General features: G+C 31.5%; 1 long non-coding RNA gene across 1 annotated transcript in view; it reads left to right on the plus strand.

Annotated features, from left to right (window-relative positions):
- The first annotated feature begins 3,409 nt into the window (after positions 1-3,409).
- Positions 3,410-12,443, plus strand: part of LOC105711840 (uncharacterized) — a 153,138-nt gene continuing 144,104 nt past the window's right edge. The window contains exon 1 of the long non-coding RNA XR_010343922.1: positions 3,410-3,434. This is a non-coding gene — a long non-coding RNA (uncharacterized LOC105711840). The remainder of the gene's footprint in view (positions 3,435-12,443) is intronic.

The raw sequence follows: 12,443 nt of genomic DNA on the forward strand, positions 1-12,443 counted from the left end.
AATAAAAGTTGTCGTGGATCGATTGAACCCTTACTTTTTCTCCAATTCAGTTTCATATTTATGCTTCTTGGTTCTTGGAACCAATCAGCTACAGCACTACTTCTCAAAATGTGGTCTCAGTATTGCCTACATCAGAATTAAGTGGGTGCATTGTAAAATGTAAATTTCTGCATTCAAGTGCCAGACCTATTAAATCTTAATATTAGTCCAGGGACCTGGAAATCTCCATTTTAACAAATACCCATTGTCATAGTATGCACGTAACAATTTGGCCACTCCTGTTGTAATATTTAGATATAAAGTTTAATATCTTTTCTATCCTTTTGTAAGGATCTCCATGGCTTAAAAATTTAATGATTGTTTATATCATTTATATATTTAAATCTGCCTACACATATTCAAAGTTGTTCAGATTAGAAGAGATTTAATTTCAGCCATACAGATTTCAATCTTAGTTAAATAGCAAAACCAAATTTAGTCATCCTTTTTTTTTTCTTTTTTGAAGAAAAGTACAATTTTAGGGCATACTACAACTTAAGATATACTGTTCAAAACAGGAAACCTGAGTTTTCAACTGAGGTATTAAATTGCTATGATAAATAGCAAATATTTCTGATTTCCTCATGTTTTGGGTGACAGAATCATATTGTATTTCCCAGCTTTCGTGATTTAGATGGGATTAGAAAAGTAATTGTGGCCAAGTGTGCCTGGGGCCAGAGCATTTAATTTCTAGTGTTCCTTCATCTTACTTGCATCTTTCTCCACATTTGAGGTGAAAGCTGCCCTGTTATCCTGCTTAGCTAAGATGCTATGGTGAGCAAAGCTTCCTGCTAACATGTAATGAATGTTTAATGTGAAAGAGAAATACTCCTTTGTGATTTTAAGCTGGTTGGTACTTAGCATCATCTAAAGCATCCTGACTGATCGTGACTTCCTCTAGCAAAAATAGACTACTCTAACCTGAGTTATCTCCTATTTAACATGCTGAGAGTGGGAACTGATCTAAGGCAATTCATTGCTTCAACAAATTAGAGATTTTTTTGTCAATATTTTGACCTTTGACAAATGAGAGATAGGTAGGAGGTAAATGTCTCTTCTCTTACAACTTTGCTGCTAAGTAGGTTGTTTCAAAAACAAAAACCAAGAAACAAATGTTACTGATCAATTTCTGCAAATGTACAAACTTTTACGAACAATCAGGTACAAAAACAGCTTGTTCTAAATAATCTGGAGGGAGTCTCTGTTCCTTGTCTTTTAGGCATGCCTTCCAGCACTTTGTAGAAAAAGTTCACTGCAGAGCAAATTTGACTGTCTTCTGGTAGCAGGAGCAATGAGTCTTCTAGTAGTAACAGGTGGAAGACCCTCTTTATATGTCCAGGAGTGGGTACCAATTTGAATAGATTTTAGATTGAAGGTACCACTTCAAAGATAATAGTCTCTTAACCTTTTCCTGTGATTATTTTACTTCATTCCCACAATGGGGAGATTACCCACTATTTCTTGCCAATCATATATCTTGATCATTACTTGTCTTATCAGTGAAAAATTATTTGTAACTGTCTTTTAAATTACCAAGCTCCCATGTGTAGTTTCATGGGGCAATATTTGGAGACTTGAAGCATTTGCAACAGATGCCACTAGAGTATAAACTACTGATTAGGAAATGGCAAATTCTAACCAATGTAGAGAGTGAATCTCTTATTAGATTTCTTTAAATCTTAAATAACTTCTAGTGTATACATTAAAGAAAAACCAATGTATTGTGAAATCTCTCTACTGGAGCATTTTAAAGTATAGGTCCTTACAGAATTAATTATGGATTCTTGTTTATTTTTCCCTATGTTCTACTAGGACCACAAAAACCATAAAATAGACCAGAAACTTGACATTATTTTATTCAATAAATGTAGACGTATTGCTTAATCAGGTAATGAGGTGCTTGATTTTTAACAGTTTACTCTAGACTTTGTTATCAATATTTAACTAGTTTACTTCAATATTACATGGATCAATAACCATTTGTTATTTAAACAATTGTTAAACCACAAACATACATATATGTATATGGATGTGTATTTGTATATGTATGCATAATTGAACTGCTTATATATGGTGTAGAATTTTTTAAACAAAAAGTAGATGATAAAGTTAAAATCTTGAGACATTGGGTTATAAGTTTCATTTTTACTTTTCTTTCTGCATATTCATGGTCTGTAGAGGAGACTAGACTTCCGTACTGTTTTAGTTTCCAAATATTTTGCCAACTATGAATGAACTAGGTCAATGAAGAAAAACATTCTTTCTGCAGCCTACATTAATATTCTACTGTTTGAAAAACTGGACTAACCCATCAATCATTTTGTTAATATTTGTAGCTTCTCAGAGTTGGAATATGACTTGTGAAACCTCATAAGTAAACATATGGTTTTCAAAATCTTTAGCTCATTTTAAATTCTGTTAGTTACTGTTGTGAATAAAGAATTTCTGGATTGGCTAATATCAGCTAATAAGATTTATAAGGAATGAATTGTAAATAGAGCATATAAAATTACTTATTTTCAAACATTTCTTAAAAACTTAAAATAGTGTCTCCAGTATTATAATTTTATACATTCGGCTTTTTATGATGATATATTTAATGACAACATTTAAAATAAAACTTTTTTAAAAGTAGCATTTTACTAATAGCCACTGTGACTCAAAAAAAAATCATAAATTTATAGCTATTAAACAAATTGAATGGTGGTATTTTTTCTGTTCACTTTTGTCTCTAAAATATTTGTGGTATTTTGTAAACAACAGCAATAAAAATAGCAAGAGTAAAATTTGACTTCATGGAAACCTAACTGTGATTGGACTTCTTTTAATTTTTTTTTTTTTTTCTTTTTTTCTTTTTTTGAGACGGAGTTTTGCTGTTGTTACCCAGGCTAGAGTGCAATGGCGCGATCTCGGCTCACCGCAACCTCCGCCTCCTGGGTTCAAGCAATTCTCCTGCCTTAGCCTCCTGAGTAGCTGGGACTACAGGCATATTAATTTTGACTCCTGTGAATTTTGGTGTTTGGAAGTTATATGTTTTCAAACTGAGAAAAGAGACCTATAATGAATTAGACTGATTATTCCTAGTGAAGTACTTTACTAACATTATTGATATTACTGTGTAGTAGTTTTTAGGAAATCTAAAAAGAAGACTGTTTTTATTATAGGGAGGATGATTTGAACTGACCAATTTGAAAGTAAAATGTTTAAGCATTTTAGATATCCCACTTTAAGAAGTATGTTTTGGTTTTAAAGTTTTAAGAATAAATGTGAAATGAATGATTTGGATGTATGTTCGTTTATGGAAATTTTTTATAACTATATATTGATTTATTACTTTTGATTTCAGGTTATTGATTATTAAAATGGCACTGAAATGAGATAGCTCCAAAATAACAGTAAGTCTTAATTACTTGAAAGACATATTATTTTAATATTGCACTGTAACATGCCATACCATATTTGGTGATTTTTTTCAGTGTTCTAGTTTTGTATGCTCCTATATGACAGAGAATGAGTAGCACCCCTAGAAATCCAAGTATATTTTTATGTGAAGCTGAAATGTTTTTAACTTGACTCTGCCAGTTAATAATTTTTGGATTTGGCAAGCTTCAGTACAGCCCTACTTCGAGAAAAGCCAACAAAAGTATTTCTCTTGCAATTCAGTGTTCTTTTTCCCTTAAAGAGATTTTTGTATGTAAATGCTTATACATTCATTGTTATTATAGTAACACTAATATATTCTGTTTCTTTCTACTGTGCCAAAAATAATTAACATTTATGGCAGATTTAAACTTTTGTCAGTCAGAAGATCTAGTTATTAAAATAAATGAAATAGGTATAACACTACACCTTCTTTATTGAAGTCAGATTATCTCTGCAAGCAATACACACTTATATCAGATGTTGTATATAGTACCATCGCTGTCTCAAAGCCATGCATCCTAATGTTTATTATTTATAATAAAAGTTTTAAATCAGTCATACATTTTCTTCTGAAATGTGTACATAGCATATGCAATGGATTGGTGGAAATACTGTAGTATTTCTCATTACTTATTAGAATATTTAAAATACTGGTTTTGGCTAAATGACTAATCAGTATTTTAGTGGAACAGATTTACAACCTTTCTTGAAAGTAAAATATACTTTTTTATATAATATTTCTTACCCAAAGACAGTTGACACAGTAGTAAACTTAATAATTGCCTCCAGAATAAAACGTAGAAAAACAATGTTAAATTAAAAACAACTGGTGAATTTGAATATACATATATGTATGTGTGTATGTTAATATGTGCATATTACACACAGAGTTTGTACAGGAGTATAATAATATACCATTATATATTTTATACATGTAATTGTATATTACAGATATATAATATATATTTAAGTAAATTATATAAGTATATGTAAGTAAATTATGTAAGTACATATAATTATGTAGACATAATGATATAGATAATATGATTAGGAAGGCAATAGATTCTAAAACTCAAAACGGACACATATAAAGAGAAAGTTACTAATCATTTCCTCCTCTCATCCTGAGGCAGCCAATGTCAGAATGTGGTGTGTGTTTCTCTACCTCACTCACGAGCTTCTCCAAACTCAAAGCACAGATGCACATTTGTACATCTCTTTTGTTAGAGAGATGTGGTTTTGTTTATGTTGTTTTTATAGAGAAACTATCAAACACATTCCTCTTCATCTTGTTTTTTATAGATATCCCTTTAAATTAATGTACAGAATATTCCATATTAAGGCTCACTATTTTTAATTTAAGGAAATAAAAATCTGTATATTCATTGTCTTTCTTCTATCATAGCCGTAGTAAAAAGTACCAATATTATGGACTGCAAATCTCAGTGATATTTTAACTCCAGATCTGATAATTACATGAAAATGACTCTGATGTCTACGAGAAAACAGGAAACTAAGATTTACAAAGTCAATTGCAATTTGTAGACTGTGTTCTTTTACCGATCTATTTGTTATCTAGAGCTATCAATCTCCAAAAATATCTGATCCCTATGGCATAATGTATGCTGCTTCACTATGATGTAATATTTGAACTTTTCAGTCACCATATTTGGTGAAAAAAAAAATCATATTATGAAACCATATGTCATTAGAAAGGAATGAGTTAGGGAGTAGATTTGCTAAGCTTCTACCAATCCTGTAAAGGTGGATGCAGGATTTTCTTTAGATTAAGACTGGATATAATGAAGAGAGCAAAAATAAGTTAAGCCATGGATTAATCCAAGTGAATACAATTCAAGTAAAATAAACATGATACAGTCATATATAAGAGTAAATAATATTCCTTGATGTAAACATTATTTTGTTTAGATTGGCACAGGTCATCAGAAAGCTATATATATGTATTGTATATTGTATACTCATCTATTACATATTTAACATTAGACTCGTTGATATTATATCTATTACGTATTCATATTTCATATAGTAAACTGATATACCTACCATACTGTTAGGTGTATGTGACTTTTTCCCTCTTAAATTTTGCATACACAAAGTATATATCTTTTACAAAATTTAAATCCTAACAATAATATAGCAAAGGTAGATCATGCCCTTGGGAAGCTTTTTAAATTAATAAGTCTTTAAAAGTCTTAGTATACATGTCTGTTACATGTGTGTGCTGTGTGTGTGTGTGGTTAGCATTGAGCCTAAATTCCAAGCAAACAGTGTGGATCAGGCAGATTTAGTTCAGCTGAAATATAAGAAGAAAATTGACAAGAATGATTCAATTCAATCTATCAACATTGATTAAATGCTTTCTATATACTAGGTACTCTTGTAGGAGTTCGGGTTACAGTAGTGAACACAAAAAGTCCCAAGCAAATATGAAAAAAGTCCCAAGCAAATATGGTTCTTATAGTCTACAGGTGGTGCTGGGGGCACATGGAGAGGAGGGGAAGACATTAAAACAAAAATCAAACAAATAAAAAAAATCAGACTTTTTGACAGTGTCAAATAGTGTGAAGAAAAATAAAGTTGGTTGGGTGGCTATGGGGAGTGATTCTTTAATTTTTGGTTGCGGATGGTTTTTGGGAGTTGGTAGCATCTGAGAAGAGACTTGTGAGAAGTGAAGGAGTATGCTGCCATGCATATCTCGGGAAAGGGTAGCCCGAGGCAGAGGGAGGAGCCGGTCAGGTTTTCAAGGAGAGCACAGTGTGGCATATTTGAGCTATACCAAAGACAGTAAGATGGTGAAGTAAGGCCATGAAAGGTCTTGCTGGCCACATCAACAATATTGGATTGTTTTTCCTAAGTCAAATGGGAAGCCCTTGGAGGCTTTTCATCAGTGAGCTCTCAGTTCATATCATATATAAGTGAATATATATTTTTAGGAGTTTACTCTGCTACATGAAAACCAGCCTGAGAGGAACTGTGGAAATTGATTAAACACTTAATGGCAGTATTTTAGAAGAGTGAACTTGTAGACACTAGGTGCTTCAAAACAGAATATTAATAACAATATTTGATTTATAATTTATTAAATTCTCACAACAGAATAGAATAATATATGTAGAGTCTTTAAAGCAATACTGGCATGCAGTAAGTTCCATGGAAATTCTAACTATTTATCCTCTTTGTCATCATAATCAACATCATCATTATCCAAAATCTTAATAGATGCTCTTGGGAAAAATGTAGTCTTCTCAAATGATGTTACAAATTTGACCCTCTTTTCCCTGCTAAAGTCAAATGTAAGTTAAAGGATTTAGGGATGTGCTGTACTATAGAGTTGTTTAAGAATTTTATGTGTAACAGTGTTTTTTTCATCCTTAACTTGTTGCATGAGTTATAATTAAATCGAATTTAAAAAGAAAACTAAAATAAACCTATTTGCATTATTTCTGTTTACATTAAAAAAATTGAATCCTAATCAAACTTCCCCCTACATTTATATGAAAATTGTGTCTGTGTACATTTATTCTCAGTTGACGTTTCCTAGCCCATTACTCTTAGATAGAAATGTCTTCTGTGTACTGTTGTTGTTACGATTTTTTTCCAGTGCTAAGCCCTAATTGATGTACATACATATACACAACCATGTATAATATTAACTGTACTCTTTCAAATTCATGGCTTAGGACATAACGAGTATCATATTAATCTTTCAAATATGAATATATTTGGTTATGCTTGAAAAATATAAATGTTTTGCAAAAAATATCACCTACCGCACATATATTCATATAAAATAATGTATAATAATAAAAACTCATATAGGCAATTATACAATCATTAAGTGTTAGTTTGGAAATAGATAGTATCAGAAAATTAGAAAATAGTTCTTTTGTAAGTTATTCTTCTTCTAGTTGGTTCTTGGTTTCCTGAGCACTGCTTTCCTAAAAACAGGTTTACATGATATGCAAACCAGTTTTTGTAGTGTTTTTGTTTTGTTATTGTTTTGTTGGTTTTATGTGTGTATTTTTTAAAGTCTGGCAGAGTGATAAACCATGCTAATTTTTACTTGAGCTTCAAATACCGATTGATATTTTTAAACATACACCTTTGATACAAATAACAAAACAAAACGGAGTATTAAGTCAAACGGAGAAACTAGTACAGATGAAATGTTCTAGTTTTCTGATCTATGCCTGGCAAATAAATGTATGTACTTAGGAAAATTTGGTATGTTTACCTATCTGATACATAAATTGGATAATTTTAACATATTCCCCATTTTGGACTTTATATTAGAGTGGAAAAAAAAGAAAATATATTTAAAATCATAGAAAGTATTAGTGATATTCTGAAACTAAAATAATTCTGTGAATATTTGTTTTTTAGAAAATATATTCAGTTTAGTGATAAATGAATTTATGTATCTAAAGCCAAATCCAAAATGGTCTAAAGCTAAGATTCAGATCCATCTCAGCTAAATTACATAAAATCAAATGATAAAAGTTGACACTGAACTCATTTTAGATTTTAGATGTAAAGCGTATGTAGCCAATGTTAGTTTGACATGTGTCAAACACCTACAAAATGTATGTATGAATATTTATATTCTTCAGACATACATGTTTGTGGGATAATAATGAAATTAAATAACCTATTTTTAGAAAATTAATGTGACAATATCCAAACAGAATTGAGATCTCAGACTCAAACAACTGTGTTTAGGCCTATTTGCCATTGACCTATTACTAAAGTGCTTCTGAAAGATATCCTCACAGAAGGCTGTTTGGCCTTTCATCGTGCTACAAAATGGGTGTGCATAGCTCAACTGATGTCTACAAACTGTCAGATTGTATGAGCAGAGATTGTTTTTCTTTCTAATAGTATAAGTTGCCATTGTTTAATCTTTTGGTGTGGCTCTGGAAGGGAATATAGTCATTGGTACTCACTCTGGGGAAGAATAAGAACAGTTGCGGTTGGAGGAAGGGGGATGCAGATTCAGGGTCATAAAATAGTGGCAAAAGACGGTGTTCCCTCTCCAGAGGCGAGAGACCCGAGTCCCAGCTGGGAGACATGTATCAGTTTCTTTGCCTGGGAACATCACATCTTGGGCACCTATCTTGTGCTCAGTATAAGTCCAGCATTAAGATAGATGCAATTTTCATACTGCATAGCATCTAAATAGAAACCAATCACATCATTCCGGATAACAAAGAAGCTAAGTTTAAAAATAAAAGTAAAAATCCTGCCTTTGTTAGACTATTTGAGAGGCCCCAGGTTTTCACTATGCATGGTTGCTTTAGAACCTAACTCCTCAGCAAGATGTGGCTCCATTCTGCTAGGAAGCAGTCTAGCACTATACAAAGTGGGGTCCATGGGCCAGGCCCTTCTGAGAATGGTTTGATACATGGAAGTACAAAAATAGAAAGTAAGCATTTAGATAATTTCATAGAAAATCAACCCAACATTTGTGTCTGTTGATTCAAATAATAAAATACGAATGTTTTAATGTTTTCACATTTAATTTCTCTAGTTCAACTTTTATTGTAAATTGTAAAGCATTAGTTCATGATATAGAAAAAAATAATCTGACTTAGATCAGAGAAGCACTGGGGTAGCACTTTGAGAGTTTCAGCATAGATCAGTATATGACAAATGTGATCAATGGCAAATTTATTTTCAATCCTTTGAAACATCAAGGCTACAATGAGTCCCTAAAGAAGTCTGTAAAGTCCCAAAGAAACTTAGATTTTTATTAATAAGCTTTGTCTTCTTCCAATCCTTAAGTATTTATGTAAAAACATTCTGAATGTAAAAAGTCATATTCAAACACTATGTAGAATGTCAATAGAACTGCATTTATATATGCTAAAATCTTATCATTTTTCCATAAACCTCTTCTCTCCTTGCCGTTATTGCTTAACTTCTCTAGGGTATTTGTATGTGGTCCTCTTAAAACATTTACTGGAAAGAAACTTACTAAAAAATAAATTTATCAATCCAAGATGTGATTTCTCATAAGAATCTTGAATATCTGTGTTTAGAAAGTATATGTTCTTTTATAGAAAAAAAGGGAAAGATCTCCTTTTGAATATCTGCATTTAGAAATTATATGGTCTTTTATAGAAAAAAAGGAAAGAGCTCCTTAAAAACTGGGATAAGAAAATGTTTTATATAGTTGTACTGCAAAATAACTTATTTTAGCAACCACTTGTTTATTTTCAAACTCTTACCAGTAAAAATTATTCATAAAATAGCTGCTCTATATAGCTAGGGGTAAGAGATATGCAAACAAGACTGCTTTTACTTTCGAAAAGCATGCAAAACGAAATTTAAACATAGACATCAAAAGAGAAAAACTGTTCTCCAATTTGTCACCAAGTCATTGCTCCCTATATTAAAACCAGCAATTCACGAAACCCTCACCCAAAGTCATTGTTTGCAGTGCCCTGTAGCAAGCTGGAAGTGGCTTTATATGTATTATTAAATTGCCGTTACTGCCATCTAGTGGGAAGAAATACTCCATGTCACTATGTCAGAGATTGTTTATCAAGCCCTGAAGTTCTAAGTGTAAAGGGAAAGCCACAGCTTGTGTGAAATATAGAAAGTAAAATGGCAAACCGAAGACACCATCTCATGAAAAAAGAGACATAATAGACATCTATTCACCAAATAAGTTAGAGGTATGTAGGATGAAAAGAAAAGGCATGGGGAATGCATGCATTCATAAGAATTCATTTTGTGTCTACCCAAAATTATATATAAAATATTGTTTCTTATTGAACACAGGTTACCTGAACCAGGAAATTTTTATTACATGTAGACTTACTTTGTCTTTACCTTTTGAATGTAGGTTTATTGTTTTGCATATGCTTATTAAGTCTCAAAAATTAACACAGCTTAGATCAGTTCTTAAAAGGTAAGGTGCATATGAAACACTGTAACATGGGAATCTTGTTAAAATGCAAATTCAGAATCAACAGGCCTAGAGTTAGGGCCTGGGGTCTGCCTTTCTAATAGCTGTTACGTGATATCATTCTCCTGTTAATACTCAGACTATACTTTAGGTAGGTACAGGCTTTGAGTAAGTTATCAAAGGGAAGGAGTCCAGAAATGAAGCAGACTCCCACACTGAGTATATTTCACTGCACGTTATCTTGTTATAATGTAATAGACTATTTCATTCAGTGGCCTATAGAGTCAAATTGCCAAATTCATTTCTTGAGTTTGTTGCTTAACTATGTAGGCAAACTTGGGCAAAATATTTAACATCTCTATGACAGATTCATTATCTGTAAAATAAGTCTTATCTAACTAAATATACATATATAAGTAACTATCTCATGGTTCTTATGGGAAATGAATGCTAAAATCTCAGGATGAACAGTATGAAATTGCCTTCTTTATAGATTAAAAATAAACATCCACAATTTTATATTGTTGAAACTAAATATGTAAATTATTTAATATAATATGTAGCATCTAGAAAGTAATAAATGTTAGCATCACCAACAATTGTCACTGGGTAAATTTATAGAATGTACTCACACCCTAGTAAATTTCATTCAATGAAGATAATTTTGACATCAAATACACATTATGTACTACCAAATATAAACCATAAGGGCATAGAAAAAGACTGGATAAAATTAATATGATAAGCCTGTTCTGAAGAAAATAGGCCATGAAAATATCTATTTTCTAAATTATTAGAGCAAACATACTTCATGTGTTTGAATTCTTTGTCATTCTTATGCTGTAAATATTTTTACACGATTTAAAGCCATGTTACATTTCTTAGTTTTATGGTGAATTATAAAATGTGTGATAAATTATTTATATTTATAAAGTTTTGCTTCAGAGTAATGACATTTAGCCTGTGCTTTGATGAAGGGACATTCATTTGGACGAAAAGCATTTCTGCTTCTTTCAAGTAAATTTAGTCACTTTGTTGCTTAAATGAGTAGATATTTCCTTATTTTGACTCTCAGGTTTTAAACTTTGCTTGAAATGTACTAATTTTTGCTCTTATAAAGTATTGTTGGTGAACTACAGAGAAGCATGTAAAATGCTACAAAAGTATAAAATTTTAAATAATGGGTTAGAATCAGGTTGTTATAACTTAAATTGATGTTAATGGTTATGTATACGTGCTATCAACTGAGGTATAATATATTGTAATTCTTTCCAAAAAGTCCTTTTTCTAAAATTTGAAATCTTTTCAACCTTTTGATATATATGAAATATTTGTTATAAACCTGTTTTATAATGAAAGTAATTTTTATTACCATGTAGTTCAGAGACTAAACTTGTAAGTTTCGAGACTAGCAGAAGAAAGAATTTAAGCCAGCATAATCAATTCCACAGGGGCAGCACAGTACACTTAAGGAATAAAATTATTAGAGTATATGTATTGAATGATGAAACTCAAGGTGATGTTATATAAAGAGATGAAGGAATTGCTGAATTCCTTTTTTTTTTTTTTTTTTTTTTTTTTTTTTTTTTTTGAGAAGGAGTCTTGCTCTGTTACCCAGGTTGGAGTGCAGTGGCACCATCTCAGCTCACTGCAACCTCTGCCTCCTGGGTTCAAGTAATTCTGCTTCAGCCTCCTGTGTAGCTGGAATTACAGATGCCCACCAGCATGCCTGACTAATTTTTGTTGAATTATCTTTTCCAAACATGCAATATTAGCATTCTGTTATGACAACAAAAACTGGGTATATACACACAATAATTGAAAACATGACATTTATACATCTAGGCTCATGTCAACATCATTCGTAACAGGCAAAAGATGGAAGCAATCCAGATGTTCATTGGAAAAATAAAATATGGTATATACAGATGCTGGAATATTATTCAGTCATAAAAATGAATGATATTCTGATACATGCTATGGCATAAATGATCCTTGATAACATTATGTAAGTAATATAAGTCAGATGCAGAAAAACATGTATTTTGTG

Source organism: Aotus nancymaae, unplaced genomic scaffold, assembly GCF_030222135.1.
Source record: "Aotus nancymaae isolate 86718 unplaced genomic scaffold, 86718_ANA_hifiasm-v0.15.2.pri h1tg000022l_1, whole genome shotgun sequence".
Lineage (NCBI taxonomy): Eukaryota > Metazoa > Chordata > Mammalia > Primates > Aotidae > Aotus > Aotus nancymaae.